Genomic DNA, 16,642 nt, shown 5'->3' on the forward strand with positions numbered 1-16,642 from the left:
GCTCTACCATTTGAGCCACAGCACCACTTACTAGGATTACAGATGTGAGCCACCAGTGCCTGGCTTCTGTGGAGACTCTTGTGTCCAATTAACTACCAGAAAACTGGAAGTGACACTGTGGCTCAAGTGGTAGAGTGCTAGCCTTGAGCTGAAGAGCCGAGGGACAGCGCCCAGGCCCAGAGTTTAAGCCCTGCAACCAACACCACACATACCCCCCTCCCTACTGCCAAAAAAAAAAAAAATCATTGGGTTTTATTTTCAGCATCAAACCAACAACAAAAACAGTATCAAGTCAATGTTACTGGATTTAGCTAAAGTGGAGTAGCAAGATACATTTTGAGATAATCTAGGAATCAGGAATGATTGAATTCTTAGTCAAGTTGCATAGAGAACAGATTTTTCCTTTGAGAGAAAAAATAAAAAACGTTAACAGATTGGAGCTTGTGGGAACTTGCAATCTCTTGAAGTGACTTGCAGCAGACAGTTTATAATTCTAGTCAATAATTCTAGTTAAGCCCAGAACCTTCTCTTCCTGTCCCAGCTAGGTGCTTGTTTACAAATAGTCGTTCACCATTTTTATATTCAGACATGACGAGAAACACGTGGGTCTGTGGAGTAGGTGTTGCTGAGGTAGAGCGTTTGCATCTCCCCTCCCCCCAATTACTACGTGACTGTGGGGACTGGCTCATCATAACCCAGTGACATGGCTTGCAGTCTGGGAGGGATTGGGAGTGACATGGCTGGACTGGCAGTACAGAGACTAAAATTCAGCCTACAAAGAAAAGATGAAGGGGTCTGATCCTTTGTCAGTATTGCAACAAGTCAACCCCACAGCCTTCTGAGAGAAACCAGGCCATTTGAGGACTTGCTTTTTGCTGAGCGAACATCAAAGAGGCTGTTAGCCAGACACCGGTGGCTCATTCATGTAATCCCAGCTACTCATCAGGTGAGATGATTATCATAATCACAATTTGGAGCCAGGCAGACGGACATGTATAACATCTCCAATTAACTGGCAAAAAGCCAGAACTGGAGGTGTGGTTCAAGTAGTAGAGTACCAACTGGGGATGAAAAGTCCGAAAACCTTTGTGCAAGCCCCAGGACTGGCAAAAAGAAAAGGAAGCTGGGTGCTGGTGTGTCATACCTGTAATCCTAGCTACTCAGGAGCTGAGATCTGAGGATCGTGGTTCAAAGCCAGCCTGGACAGGAAAGTCTGTGAGACTTATCTCCAATAGACCACCAGAAAAGCAGAAGTGTCGCTATGGCTCAAGTAGTGTGCTAGCCTTGAGCTGAACAGCTGAGGGACAATGCCCAGGCCAGAGTTCAAGCCCCACAACTGACAAAAAAAGAAAAGGAAAAGGCTATTAAGAACAATACAGTGATATTCCAGTTAAAAGAGTCAGCTCTCTGCATGTTAACTAATACCCACCTCACATCACACCTCAGCAATCACAGGGTTGGATCCTGTTGAAGGCAAAAGAGACCCCAGCTTTCACAAGATAAAGCATCTGGAGTTTCTTAGTTTTCCTGGAACAGTTCTGAAGAAAATCGCCACCCAAACAATGTATTACTGGAATAATGCACTTTTTTGAAAACGCTCATCCTTAGCTTTTGACAGTAGAGCTGGGAAACTATTAAGCAGTGCCAGCCTGGCCTGCCTTGCTCTATAGCCCTTAGTCTTGGCGTATAGATTTTTGAATCCTTTTTTTTTGTCGGTCATGGGGCTTGAACTCTGGGCTTGGGCACTATCCCTCAGCTCTTCAGCTCAAGGCAAGTGCTCTACCCCTTGAGCCACAGCACCACTTCTAAATTTTATTTTATTTTATTTATTTTTTTGGGTCCAGTCATGGGGCCTGAACTCTGGGCCTGGGCGCTGTCCCTCAGCTCTTCAGCTCAAGGCTAGCGCTCTACCACTTGAGCCACAGCACCACTTCCGGCTTTTTACTTACTGCTTATGCGGAGCTGACGGATCGAACCCAGGGCCTCAGGCATGCCAGGCAAGCACTCTACCACTGAGCCACCTTCCCAGCCCCAATCTTGGCGTATAGATTCTTGACTCATTTGGCATCACTAGGTTCAGCATTAGGAACAGATTAGAAAAGGACCCATATATATTTCTGTTATCTGAATAGTATGCTCCTGCCCAAGGATCCTTCTCTTCAAGGGGAAGGGATGTTAGGAGGGATGGCAGGGTGATTTGGAAACCGACCTGTGTTAGCCATCCAGACTGATGAACAGATCGCTGAAGAGGAGAAAGGCAGAGGAGACACACATTATGGGGATGGTAAGTACAGGCAGCGAATTGTGAGATCTTCCTGCATCCTTAGTCCTCACATCCATTTGAAGCTGGGGTCCCTGAGTTTTTCAGGAGAGAAGGTAATGTTGAGTAGGTGGGCCGGCTCTGAGTCCGGTGTGTGATGTGTGTTTGTGTGGAAGAGCTGAGTTCTGTTTGGGTTGGGGATGAGGGGGAAATGAAGTCCCTTCCAGAAGGTACTCTCCTGTAGCTAACCGACACTGTATCCTTTAGTGAACGTGTTGTATTTTTGTTTTGTTTTGTTTTTGGTCGGTCTTGGTCATGGGCCTTGAACTCTGGGCCTGAGCGCTGTCCCTCAGCTCTTCAGCTCAAGGCTAGCACTCTACCACTTGAGCTACAGCATCACTTCTGGTTTTCTGGTCGTTTATTGGAGATCAGAGTCTCACAGACTTTCCTGCCCGGGCTGGCTTTGAACCGTGATCCTCAGATCTCAACCTCCTGAGTAGCTAGGATTGCAGGCGTGAGCCACTGGCGCCCGGCACGTGTTGTATTTTTATGGGAAAAATCTTCATGTAACTGAGCACCATCTTGAATCATTAATAGTTTTCCAAGTTAGGTTTTACTTTGGTAATCTTTGCTACTAAAATGGGTGGATGCAAGTCCCTGTTTGGGGGTACTATTGAACTTCAAAAATCCCAAGGGAAATTTTTAATGACTTAAATTTGACTACTGAAAAAGTGAACCTGGTGTGAGAAAAAAAAATCAGATGGTACATTGGAAAAAGGCATGTCAACATGGATGACGGGGAAGGTCACCTCCTCTGCCCAGCCAGCTGCCAGAAGCTACTGCATTCAATACAACTCAGCTCACAAAATCCCTGCCAGAGCCTGCCTTTCAGACCCCAGGTCCCCAGGGAAGTGCCTGGCACCTCACTGCACCTGCAGTGAGCGGGAAGAGTTCTGCGTGCTGGTGCTTTGCTGCGGATTCTTGATCACCACTCTTGCAGCTGATGGGACCTGCACTTGCGTAGTGACAGCTCTCTCAGAGTTTGCAAGTCTGGACTGCATTCGGGATTCCAGCTTGAATGGCCTCATCATAGGGTCCTGCTGCCCAGGGCCCGCACAGCAGGGGCCGAGGCCAGAGGCCTGCTAGGAGCTTGACCTGGCTGACTCACCCAAGGGAGGGGCATGCTCTAGAAAGCCATTCTCGTGATTCAGTTTTTCCACATGGAAATTGGGAGCATGGACAGGGACTAGTCTAACTTTTCCTCAGGGTAGGTGCTGTCATAAATAGCCCATCTCACGTGGAGGCAGTCAGCTGTGGGTGGCACTGCCCTTTCTGGGGGCGTGGAAGAAGTTCCAGAGATGAGCCAGGAAGCAACCTGGCTGGAAGGACAGCATTCCCAAAATCCAGGGAAGGAGGAAGTCTGGGCAGGTGTGACCAGCCCTTCCTGGAGAGACTCGGTGACCCCAGAGTTGCCTAGGGATACGGTGAGGGTCTGACCATGGGCTGGCTGGAGAGGGTGATGCTTCTCTTTGGGCTGAATGTGGAGCGGTGATTTAGCCAGGTGTCTTCTGGGTAGGATGACAGCAGTCTTCTCACAAGCCAGGGTCAGCCCATCCGGGGCCCACCTTGCTTCCTGTTCCGGTGACAGGTGCACACTCCAAGCTTTGCATCTACATAAATGTGGAGCTGTGCCCCCGGGCCTCTGCTGCCCCTTCCTTAAGAGAATGAACACACTTAATTTTCTAGGCAAGCTATAAGGGGGAAGCATTTTAACATGTCTCCATGGTGGTTGTCTCTTTGGGCGGGATGATGTGACTTTAAAAATTATGTGATTAAAAAAATTTAAATACATGCCAGTGGTGCATACCTATAATCCTAGCTACTCAGGAGGCTGAGCTTAAGGATGCAGGTTCAAAAACAGCCCGGGCAGGAAAGTCCATGAGATGCTTTTTTCTCTAATTAACAAAGCAACAAAAAGCCAAAAGTGGAACTGTGGCTCAAGCTCCAGGGCAGCACCCAGGCCAGGTCTTGAGTTCTAGCCCAAGGATGGACACACACACACACACACACACACACACACGCGCGCGCGCGCGCGCGCGCGTGCGCGCGCACGCACACACGCAACAACAGTTGAGTGTGATGCTGTTGATAAGCCACTGGGCACAATCCATGGAGCAGAAATGCCAGTGTAGGGCATCACTACAGCCTGGCAGGGCTGGCATGCAGTGTGTGGGCCTCACGAGTCTCCCAGGAAGGAATTCCTTCTCTGAGCAGCCCCTGCGCTGCCTGCCGGGTACTGTCTGTCTGGTTACTCATGCAGGGTGGCAGCTGCTGTCCTCCCAGGGACAGACCAGAGGCCAGGATGACAGAACTAGGCAGGGCAGTATCTGTTGCACCAGGCCTGGACAGAGCCAGCCCCTCCCTGACTGGCTGCCCGCCTGCCCTGAGGAGCCAGCCTGGCACCCAGGGATGGTCCCAGCTGTCTGGGAGTGATGTCCAATTCGGGATTTGCTCTTTCAGCAAATTTCATTCACTCATATGTCACCTGCCTGGTAATTTCACGTACTTTTATTAAATACCTCTCCTATTTCTGGCATAGCGGTATATACACTTCAAGTGCAGTTAATGAAAAATTAATTTGGGGTGTGTCCCTCTGAGCCCCAGACACTGAAGAATATGAAGTGGGGGGAGAAAGGAGTGGGAGAGGAAGGTACGGGAGATTGCAGGAAGCGTGGCGCTGGCGCCAGTGTAGATACAGGAGCACCAGCGTGCTGCTGAGGTTTGGAGTGGAGTGGGGGGCGGGGGGGGCCGAGCGCGAGGGTGAACTCCATTGATTTGATGATGGATCTTGTCTGCCTATGTGGTTGTCATAGAAACATCAGACTACAACTCCAGAAGCACCAGGTCCAGCCCTTCTAATTAAAGCTGAAGAGACTCAAGGACAGATGGAAGAGAGGGCTGTTCTTTTTTAAAATTTAAATTGTAAAATACACATAACAAAAAATTTACCACTTATATTTTAACCTTTTGTTTTTGAATCAGAGTCTTGCTATGTAGCTCAGGCTGGGCTTGAACTCTGAATCCTCTTATCAAGTCTCCTAAATGCTAGGACTACACATGTGCGTTACCACACATCACCAGTTTATTTTTTGTCAGACATGGGGCTTGAACTCTGGGCCTGAGCGCTGTCCCTCAGCTCTTCAGCTCAAGGCTAGTGCTCTACCACTTGAGTCACAGCACCACTTCCGGTTTTCTGGTGGTTAATTGAAGATAAGAGTTTCACAGACTTTCCTGCCTGAGCTGGCTTTGAACCGAGATCCTCAGATGTCAGCCTCCTGAGTAGCTAGGATTACAGGCATGAGCCACCAGTGTCTGGCCACCACGTTATTTTTTATTTTTTATTTTCTTGGTTGGTCATGGGGCCTGAACTCGGCCTAGGCGCTGTCCCTCAGCTCTAGCTCAAGGCTAGTGCTCTACAGACACTTGAGCCACAGCGCCACTTCCAGCTTTTTCTGCTTATGTGGTGCTGAGGAATCGAACCCAGGGCCTCATGCATGCAAGGCAAGCGCTCTACCAATGAGCCACCTTCCCAGGCCTATTTTTTATTTTTATTTATTTATCTTTTGTCTGTGGTGCGGCTTGAACTCAGAGCCTGGGTGCTGTTCTTGAGCTTTCACTGGAGGCTGGTGCTCTACCACTTTGAGCTACAGCAACACTTCTAGGTTTCTGGTGGTTAATTGGAGATAACAGTTTCATGGAGCCAGGCACTGGCGGCTCATGCCTATGATCCTAGCTACCACATTATTTCTTAAGTGCACAGTTGAGTGGCCTTACATGTATTCACATGGTTGTGCAATCATCACTGCTGTCTCCGTAATGCTTCGCGTCATTCATAAATAAACTCTAGACCAATACTGTTCATCCCCCAGCTCTCCTAACCCCACGGTTAGAATAGAATAAATAGAATCATAAAGGTGCATCCATGTTGTAGCATGGTTGTCAGAATTTTCTTCCTTTTTGGCCAGGCATGGTGGCTTCTGTCTGTAATCACAATATGCAAGAGGCTGAGGGAGGAGGATCACACTTTTTAGGCTAGCCTGGGTTATGTAGTGTGACCCTATCTAAAAAACAAAGTCCTTTCTTTTTCGGGCTGCTCCACCTGTGGATGTTTGCTTAGCTGATCTCTGAGTGGACATTTGGGGTGTGTCTACCTTTTGGGGGTTGTGAGTGGTGCTCCGTACTTAGCCAAGAACCCAGCTGTTTGACTTCAGATGTCCTGAATCCTGCTTTTGCTGCAGAGCGCTGGCTCCTTTCCTGGGCCCACAAATGAAGTGACAGCAGGAGGAAAGTCTGACGTCTCTGCCTCCATTTCCAATCTGTCTCAGCTCTGAGCCACTTTCCTGCCAGCCACCGTGGAAGGACAGGACTGATGGATGACATTGTTACCTTGAGGGATGAGAAGAGGAAGCTGACCACCCGGCAGGCAGGCATCTGCTTAGTCTGACCAGATTGCACCCCTCAAATGATAACTGCAAGGTAACCCTGAAAATATCAACCGGCCTTAACAGAACTGTGGAATCATTTCACATCTGCCCCTGGTCCTTTCTGCGTCTAAACATGGAACTCGAGTCTGGCCAAAGATGAGCTAAAAACGCCTTTTCCCTCCGTGTGCCCATGGCTGTAACGAACTCCCGTCTCAGCCCTCCACCAGGATCATTCTTTCTTGTGGGTTGGGTGGGAGCCTGGGCCTGACACGTGGCAGTTCTGTAGCTGGGCCTGTGAATAGAACACCGGTCTCGACATAGTTTGGATAAGAGGCCAGCTCATGCCTGTGATCCTAAGCTATTTAGGTGGCTGAGATTTGAGGATTGTCATTCCAGGCCAGCCAGTGAAGATACATGAGAGAGAGAGAGAGAGAGAGAGAGAGAGAGAGAGAGAGAGAGAGAGACTTATCTCTGCTGAGCCAGCAAAAAACTGGAAATGGAGGCGTGTGATTTTAAGTGGTAGAGTGCCAGCTTTGAGTGGAAAAAATGAAGCAAGAGCTCAGAGCCCAGAGTTCAAGCCTCCTCATCACACATGCGTAGACACACACACACACACACACGTTGTGAACAGAGGAAAAGAGAATCAAGAGAAAGGAGTGCCAGAAGCAACCCGTGTGCTTTCCGCGGGACGCGTGCTGCTCCTGGGCGCCTCCCTGGGCCTCTGCCCCAAAGCTGGCTGCGGCCCTACCAGGTCTAGGAACCTCGGCTCCAGATGGCTGGGGTTGGCCTCTTTTATTAATTAGCCAGCGTGCCCAGCTTGTCACCATAGAGGAGCGTGAGGTCTTGGCATTGACTGGACCCTGGTGTGGTCCAGGGGAAGAGGCGGTGCTTGTCGATTCTAGCACGTCACAGGACTTTGGCTTGTCATTTGTCTTCCCTGTTTGCTGGTGGCTCTGGGGTGGCAATAGATGGCATGTCCTGGAGCTGACCTCACCATTGGAGCCTCACATAATGAGCGCGTGTCGCCGCAGCCCTGAGCCTGACCTCCATCTGTGACTAACCTACCCATGCGTACCTGTCAGAACTCAGAGGGCAAACAAGCAGGAAGTCCTACTTCCCACTGCCCAGGAGGCCCGAGATGGGCTTGTTCCTCCTTCTTCCTGCTCCCTTTCCTGCCCTGTCTCCCTGCTTCCCTCCTGTGTGACCCTCATTTCCTCTGGCACAGCTACCATCTCCTGTGACAGTGCCAAACATTTGACTAGCTCTTGCTTCTGGACTTTTCTGCCCCATCTCACCAAGGCTACAGGAGAGACTCCCTAAAGTATAGCTGTGATACCCTCAAGCCCCTACTCAATAATGACGGATGGATGAGTGTCACGTGTTCTACACTGGTCTCTCCCACCTGGTGCTGCCCGCTGCGCTCCTTCCCGCTGCCCACTGCTTACCAGCCAGCCAGAGTGTACACTGACCACATCTCTTGTCTCCTGCCTGCTGCTCTCTCTGCCTTTGACTTTTTATACACACACACACACGCGCGCACACACACACACACACACACACACACACACACACACACACACACACACACACACACACACACACACACACACACACACACACACACACACACACACACACACACACACACCCTTCTTCTGCCTTAAAACCCAGCTCTGAGCTACTTCTGTACTCAACAGGGCTCTTACTAGGAGCACCCAGGCTGGCTGAATATCTGAGGGGGGGGTGCCTCTTGTTTGTCTTGGTCCGGGCAGCCGTGGGCAGTTGCTGGTTGGGGTGTGGGGGAACTTCTTGCTCCCCTATGAGGCCATCTCTTGAGTCTCCTCCCACCTGGCACAGGTTGTATGCTCTGACCTGGCCAAAGAGCAGAATCTGGGGCTTATTTATTTATCTATCTGCATTAGGGATTGAACTGAGCTGCCCAGGGCAGGCCGGAGACCAGCTGAGCCACGCCCCCAGCCTTTTGGCTTCAGGTTCCTTTTCTTCATATAAGACTGTGAGCTAACTTTGCCTGGGGCTTGACTTAAGCTGCCCTCCTCCTACCTTTGCCTCCTGCTTAGCTGGGCTTACAGGGGTGTACCACAGAGCCCATCCTGCTGCACTGTTGCCCAGTGCTAGACCTGGGGTAGGTCCATGCAGTGTTTGACGGTTACAAATGGTCGAGAATCCTGTTGCCTCTTTCTTGATGGTGGGGGGGTGAGAGGACCTGACAACCCCCCCTTCTTCCCCTCCCGCCCTCTGTGAATCACAGAGTCGGGGTAACAGCCGTGCTTCCGGTCCGCGATTCTTGGCTGCAGCTTGTTCCGTTGCTCAGACCTCAGAGGATGCGAAGGCAGAGCCCCTTCCCCCTCGGAGGCTGGCACTTGGTGCTTCTGAGGACGCCAGCCAAGGCGTTTTCAGTTAGGAGACACACAGGCTCTGGGCTGCCTTGGCTTCCTGTTTAACAGCTCAGCTGTCTTGGCCGAGCTGGAGGTGGCGGGGGTCCCTGCTCATGGCTCTTTGTGGGTGGCTTCTATGGTTTCTGCCTGCTCTTCTGGAAACTGGTCAGCAGGGGGCGCTGCCCCACCCGCTTCGTGATGGAAAGGCGACATCTGCCAGGCCCACGGGCACCAGGCGCTCCCGGGACCGGCTCAGGCGTCTGGGATGTTGCTCACTGGACAGCTACGTGGTGTAAGGGGTGAATGTGACTTCAGAGCTGAAGGTTTGCCTTTAAAAAGCCATTGTGTGTTTGGCCCGGGCGACTTGGGGAAAACCAGGAAGCAGGCAGGATGTGCTTGCTGGGAATATAATTTCCTGTTTCCTAGCAACGTCACGCAGTGGCTGCCACGCCTCACCTGCTGTCACACGTGTGTGTGTGTGTGTGTGTGTGTGTGTGTGTGTGTGTGTCTTGCCTCACTGGGGTAAAGCAAATCCTGGGTACAGTTCACAACTTCGGCCTCCCTTCAGATCAAAGCGGGGTGATTCCTGGGGCCCTGTGATGGACGTGGCTGGTGGCTCTGAGTCTTTGTCCACAAGGCAAAGGTGTCATCTGTCTCCTCGGCTGTCTTCATTTCTCTCTGGCCAAGTGTCAATCCAGACACAGGCAGAGCGGATGGGCGCTGGGAGCAGAAGTGCAACCGAGTCACCCTAGAAAAGCCCTGAGGCCCCCCGCAAACAGCACTGGGGACGCTGTGCAACAGCCTTTCCTCCTCTCTTTGTTTAGAAATGAGCTTTCTCCGTTTCTTCCCCTCATATGGAATAGTGGAAGGACAGAGGTTGGATCCCGCAGCCTAGTGTGTTTTCCTTCCTGCAAGAGGGGGCCTCTCCTTCTCACATCTCTGTCCCAGTTCCCCCACACCGGGGGACCCTGACCTTCCTCCCTGAACCGGGGTGGGCATGGGGACACTTCAGTACGTGTTAGACTTACAAGTCCTGAGGCCACATGGGATCAGGGTAGGCAGCTGCCCGGCAGGGAGAAACAGATGTAAGGGCAAGAAGAGACCCCGGGGTCCGGGAAGGCGGGGTCCCTGGAAGGCGGGCAGGTGACCTTAGGAACCCAGGACCCAATACCATCTTCCAAGCTGCAAGACCCTCCAGCAGCAGGTTGTCAGAGGACACAGGCAGTGCCCCAGGACGGAGAGATGGCATTGGCCACTGCAATAGTTCCTGCGTGGGGGATGGATGGGAATGCGGGGGTGGGCGGCCAGGTCAGCCACGCATGTGTCCCACCCCGTTGTGCCATCGTCACTGTCCACGCTGTAGGATGTCCCGAAGGCGTGGTCCTGAGGAAACCCCCTCCTCGGCCCTGGCTCCATCGCATTTCCTTCTCTGACATGACAGATGCTTAACGTTCCAGCCTTTGTGGGTGGAGACCTATCAGACAAGTCACCCGGGCCACAGGAGGTCTGTATTCTACATCCTGGGGAGGGGGTGGGCAGTGGGGACAGGGCGTGAGGAGAGGGAGGTGGATTTTCCGGCGTGAAGGCAGATGCTCTGCGTGCCCCTCATCTGCGTTGTCCCAGGAGCCCCGCTGGCTGCCTTCTGCATGCGCGGAACATGCGTGGTTTCCATGGGAACGCCTCAGAAGCAGGATGCCACACTCCAGGCTCTTGGTAGCCTTGGATAAACAATGGATGGGTTGCTTCTGAGAAGTCCAGAACCTTCTCTTTGCCTTCTCTAGCACAGTATATAAGCATTCCCTTGTACATACAAAAACAACAACAACAACAACAACAAAACAACAGCTGAAATGAAAAATTAGATCTATCCAGCTTTTAATATGTTAAAAAATCCTCTCATGTTTAATTAATAAGCTGTGTGTGTGTGTGTGTGTGTGTGTGTGTGTGTGTAAAAGTCCCATCTGGCAAACACAATTGATCACTTATGCTTCTTTAATTCTCTCTACATTTTCAATATTCTCCTTCCCTTTGGTCCTGCCCAGCACGAATTCAAGGCCCCAAGCCAGGCAAGGCCGGGGTGGGAAGGGAGGCTGCATGGAGCAAGAGATGTGGAGGGGCAAACAGCACTGCCGGGGTGTGGTGAAGGGATGCTCTTCCCAGGGGCATGCTTGGGAGCTGGGCTCTGTCATCCACCTCCCACACCCCCCCACGGCTTCGATGCGTGGCTTTATGAGCCCCTGGCTACAACGAAAATACACACTGTCTTAGATGCTGCCTCGAAGCCCCAAGTGCCTTGGATTTTCCTGAGTGACAGGCACATCTCTTGGCTCATGCTGAGTACTCCCCCCCCCTTTTTTTTTGGTCGGTTTGAACTCCGGGCCTGGTGCTATCTGTCCCTCAGCTCTTCAGCTCAAGGTGAGCGCTCTACCACTAGAGCCACAGAGCCACTTCCGGTTTTCTAGTGGTTTATTGGAGATAAGAGTCTCATGGGCTTTCCTGCGCGGGCTGGCTTTGAACCTCAATCCTCAGATCTCAGCTTCCTGAGTAGCTAGGATGACAGGTATGACCCTACCTGAGCTTATGCTAACAAAGTGACTCAGGAGCCTTAGATGGTCTCTGGATGGGAACTAGGCACCAAAAAGCATTGTGCGATGCAGCCGCACTGCCTGGGCTCCCTGGAAGGACGGGAGACGGGAGGCTGTGTTCAGTCACACGGCGATGGCTTCATCCATCAGGGTGGCACAAGGAAACCTGGGTAAAGTCTCGAACAAGGGCTGGGACTGGAGCTCGCTCGGCGGCAGAGGCCATGCTTAGCAGGTACAAGGCCCCACATTCCAGCACTGCGGAAAAAATAAAAAAGAAATCACATTCCCGAAGAAACTGAATGAGAATGCTCCCACCAGGCCTAGGCCTTGGTCCTGAAGGGTGAGCTGGCCTACATTTGCCCACCAGAGGGGCCAAGCTAGGCTTTCTGGGGAAGTTTGAGGTTGGGGCACAGAGGCATCGGAGAAGCCCAGAGGAGGGGTGGGGAGAGATGAGCTGGAGTGACTCATAACTCTCTTCCGTACAGGCCTGCCTCTCTAGCTACCCTTTCCAGGTTTGGTTTGGTTTTAGCAGTACTGGGGTTTGAACTTAAGGCCTTGTAAGTTTGCTGTGCCTGCTGCTCTGCCACCTGAACCATACCTCTAGCCTAGCTTTTGGTTGGTTGTTGTTGTTTTTCCTCTGGTCTTGAAATCAGGGCCTGGGTATTATCCCTGAGCTCTTTTGCTCAAGGCTAGCTCTCCACCATTTGGAACCACAGTTTCACGTCTGGTTTTCTGGTGGTTCATTGGAGATAAGAGTCTCATAAGACTTCCCTGCCCAGGCTGGCTGAGAACTGTGATCCTCCGATCTCAGCCTTCTGAGTAGCTAGGATTACAGGTGTGAGTCATGGTGCCCGGCTTACTGGTTATTTTAGTGATGGGATCTAGTAGACTTTTCTGCCCAGGTTGTCTTTAAATTGTGATACAACATACATACCTTGGCCTCCTGAGTAGCTGGGATTATAGGCATGAGCTACCAGCACTTGGCTTCGACTGTATTTGAATTGCAACATCTGGAACCCGTGCCTTCATTGGGGCAGATTTTTGTGTTTGAGGGCAGATGGTGTTAAAAACACTGTTTAGCACTTGGTTGATGTGTGAGCAAATGTCGACTCTGACATTATTACGCTGTCCTGGAACTTGAACTCAGGGCCTTGTACTTGCTAGGCGGCCTTGCTGCCACGTGGGCCCTGCCCCCACACCAGGGCTTCTTCCCAGCCTGAGCGCCTGTCCATGCCGCACGCTGGCTTGTGCATTTCTCTCCTTCCCGTGTGTATTGGTCCTCTTCCCCCCCAAGGTCGTTAGCACTCCGAGCTACAGTCGATGTGTACGATGTGTACGGGAGCATGTCCTGGTGTAGGTGCCGTGACTTCCCATGGGCCCCTGCAGGTGCGAGGCCTGGTTAGGAGAGCCCTAGCTGGAGGGGGCTCTCTCGGGGGCGGGGGGGGGGTGAGGGGGAGGGGAGAGTGAGGGGGGAGGGTTGTGATAGATGAGCGCTGGCTGTTCTCCCTGCCCCCATCTCCTGTCATTCATTGTTCATGTCACAAACTGAAGACAAAAGCAAGGCAGTGCTAGCCAATCCTGGGATCCATTCCTGCCCCCTCGGGTGCAGACGGGCGTCTGACAGCGGGTTACCGTGGCAACGGCTTTCCTTTGCAGTAATATCTTGTTGGGTGGGCCAGACCCCCACCTTCCCCTTCTTGGGTGTAACCTAATGTAACCGCCAGCATGGACAGTTAGACAAGGAGAGGAGAGTCACACAGCCAAGCCCACCCGCGTCGCCCGCTCGGGGGCAGAGCTCCAGGCTTGTCTCCTCCAGGCTACATGGTGCCCGCCAAAGGGTTAAAATACACCCAGAGGAAGAATGCGAACGCTGGCAGCAGCACCCAGCAGGCGCTATTTCCAGACGCTCGCTCTAATTTTGGAAAAGAGCCATGTTCGCACATTCTGAGCAACAGTGCGTGCCCTGGATGCGGCCGGCTTCCTTTTCCTGTTCTTTACCAGCCGGGACATGGGGCGAGTTTTTCCCCTGGGGGTGGGGGTCGCCCTGCCCCTTTCTTGCTCCGCGGTGGGCAGCAGGTGGGTGGATTTCTGCCGTGAGCCATGCTGGGCTGAGGACACACAGTGACACCAGGGCTGAATCAGCACGAGGCAAGCGCTGGTGCAGACAGAGGGAGAAGGTGGCTCTTAGTAAAATAGCTGGATTATAGACAACAGACATTTCTTTCTTGACATCTAGAGGCTCCAAAGTCCAAGTGACTTTGCAGCCCAGGGCCAACAGACTGTCCACAAGGACAGGCTTTCTGGCTCGTAGCTGATGGTTGTGGCTGTGTCTCAGATGGCAGTCGGGCCCAGGGAGCTCTCTGTGCTTTTATATTATTATTATTATTATTATTATTATTATTATTATTATTGGCACTAATTCATGCAAGGGAGATCCACCTTTATGACCTCATGGCTTCCCCAAACGCCCACCTCCAGACCCCATTTGAGCAGGGATGAGCTTTCTGCCAATGAAGAGGGGTGCTGAGTCTGCAAGCAGGAGTGGAGACTGGCCTGAGAAGCCAACCCTGCCTCCACTGCTTCACGCTGTCCCGGGCTCTGGGATGGTGAGAGGTAAATCGCAGCGAGTCCTCCGGTCTTGGTAGACGCTGAACAGTGGGTCTGAGAGTCATATGGGACTTTAGAAAACAACTTTTAAACAGAAGAACCGTGATCATGGTTTATTTTATTATGGTGGCCATTCGTGGTATTGTAGGCGAAAAGATCCACGAGACAGAATAGGGAACATGCGTGTGTGCACGCACAAACACGTGTGCATGCACAAACATCGTGCACGCACACACATGCGTGCAGGCACACAAACATGCATGCACACACACCCAGATGTGTAGTCAACCATAGTTAGTTTTTGAGAAAGATGCAAATCAGTGGAGAAATGATAGTGTCAACAAGTCATGCTGGAACACGGACATCTGTACCCAAAAGGAAACAAGAGAAAAACCCTGGCGCCCTGTCTCAGGACCTGCGATCCTCAGCATCATGGACACACCTGCCCTCTGGGAACCTTTCCTTTAAGGAGGGGTGGGGGTGGGGCAGATATGGAACTGCCTCAGCTGCTGCTTAAAGCAGCCCAGATAACAAGTGGGCGGGTCTAGCTGGCATGCCGAAAGCGGGACTGAAATCCTACACCATTTTCCTTATGAGAAAATTGATCTTGGCCAACATGTCTTGAGGGTCATCTTAAGAAACTGTCCATCTGAGATGCTGAGGAGCATGTGGGCATGCGGGGGGGGAGGGGGAAGTACCAAGCAGGGCTGAGCCAGGGCAACTCCCTGCCCTGGTCAGGTAGGAAGTCCTGCTTCTCACAAATCCACCATGCTCTTCTCTAAGGAAGCATCTCCAAGAGCCTAACACTTCCCTGTGCAGACTCACTGTCAGACCAGCTGGGCCCTGCCCTGGAGCCCCAGTGATTAGACCGCCTTCAGATTCTGCAGATGATTGTGTATCTTTTTGTCCTGGATTCTCTCTCTGTTTCATTTCAGGCTCTGTCAAACCCCCAGCTTCTAAACTCCTGTGTTCTCCCAGGCTGGCTGACTACCCTAGGACGTAGCTGATATCCATCGTCTCTTCCTTTTGCTTTTCAGTGCTTTACATAATATCCAGTCTGGCCTAAGTGCTGGTTCTCTGCGTGAGCCTGCTTTGTCATTGCTCGGGGTGCTGTTCTTGTCCAGGCTTGGTAAGACGCCCCCCCCCCCGCCCCCAGTAAGAGGTGGAGCTAGCTGGGCAGTGTCTGCATGCCAGCAAGGAACAAGTGCATTTGCACGTGGAAACAGAATGGTGAGCCTCGTAAAACAGGCACCAGAGGCTCATGCCTGTAATCCTGGCTACTCAGGAGTAATAAGGATCATGGTTTAAAGCCAGTCCAGGCACAAAAGTCTATGAGATGTTTATTTCCAATTAACCAGCAAAATGCTGAAAGGGGAGGTGTGGAAGAGCACTAGCCTTGAGCAAAAAAAAAGCAAGAACACAAGGCCCTGAGTTCAAGTCCCGGTACCAACACACACACACACACACACACACACACTCACACACACACACACACACACACGAAATGCTTCTTCCTTCCTTTCTAAAGTGGAAGAGACAGAGCAGTGTCCTATGAAGAGGTTCCAAGGGCTGCACAACACCTGGAGTTCAGTGGAGGAGGAAGGGACCAGGCGCTCAGTCAACGGATAGTCCTGGCTGCTTTGCGAGCCTAGGAGATAGCAACATCCCAAACTCCCTCTACCAGCCCAGCATTCCTCTGGAATGAGCTTCGGCAGAGGACCGCCGACCATCTTACCTGGGCTGGAAGCCAACAGGATCAAGGGGGGAATGACCAGTGCAGGTGTGGACGTTGGTGACGCGGAGGGCCTGCAGAGGTGGGAGGCTGATGGCCTGCCCTACCGTTACCGTTTGCCCCAGAGCCTCCTAGAGGAAAGTCATTGCCGGCAGTGGTGTGCACCCCTTGAAGAGCTGAGTCTCGGGGGGTCAGGAGACCCACAAAGTATGCTTTCTGGGAGGGTTTTGCTCACAGGGCTGAGGGATGGACCTGTGTATCCTCCAGGACGTTCAGCTCTAGCAGGCTGGTCTGCAGTACTGCCTGGCCCAGCGGGAAACACTCTCCACTGCTCTTTAAACAAGAGAAGAAGCACTTTCACCATGCAAGGGGAATTTCAAAAGGCCAGGGGAACTTTCTCCCTCCCTATCTGTAGGAGAAAGTGTGGATCTTGTGAAGATCTTGCAAGCGTGGCAGAATAGAGGCTGGGCCATACATGTAGTCGGCTACTTCTCTGAGAGTGAGCTGGTGGTCTCAGAGGGGCTGGCCTCCATCTGTCCCTGCAAAGGAAGGTCAGCCATGGGCGGAACAAGCTGCAT

This window comes from Dipodomys merriami, unplaced genomic scaffold (assembly GCF_024711535.1).
Source record: "Dipodomys merriami isolate MVZ:Mamm:240054 unplaced genomic scaffold, mDipMer1.0.p SCAF_12, whole genome shotgun sequence".
Taxonomy (NCBI): Eukaryota; Metazoa; Chordata; class Mammalia; order Rodentia; family Heteromyidae; genus Dipodomys; species Dipodomys merriami.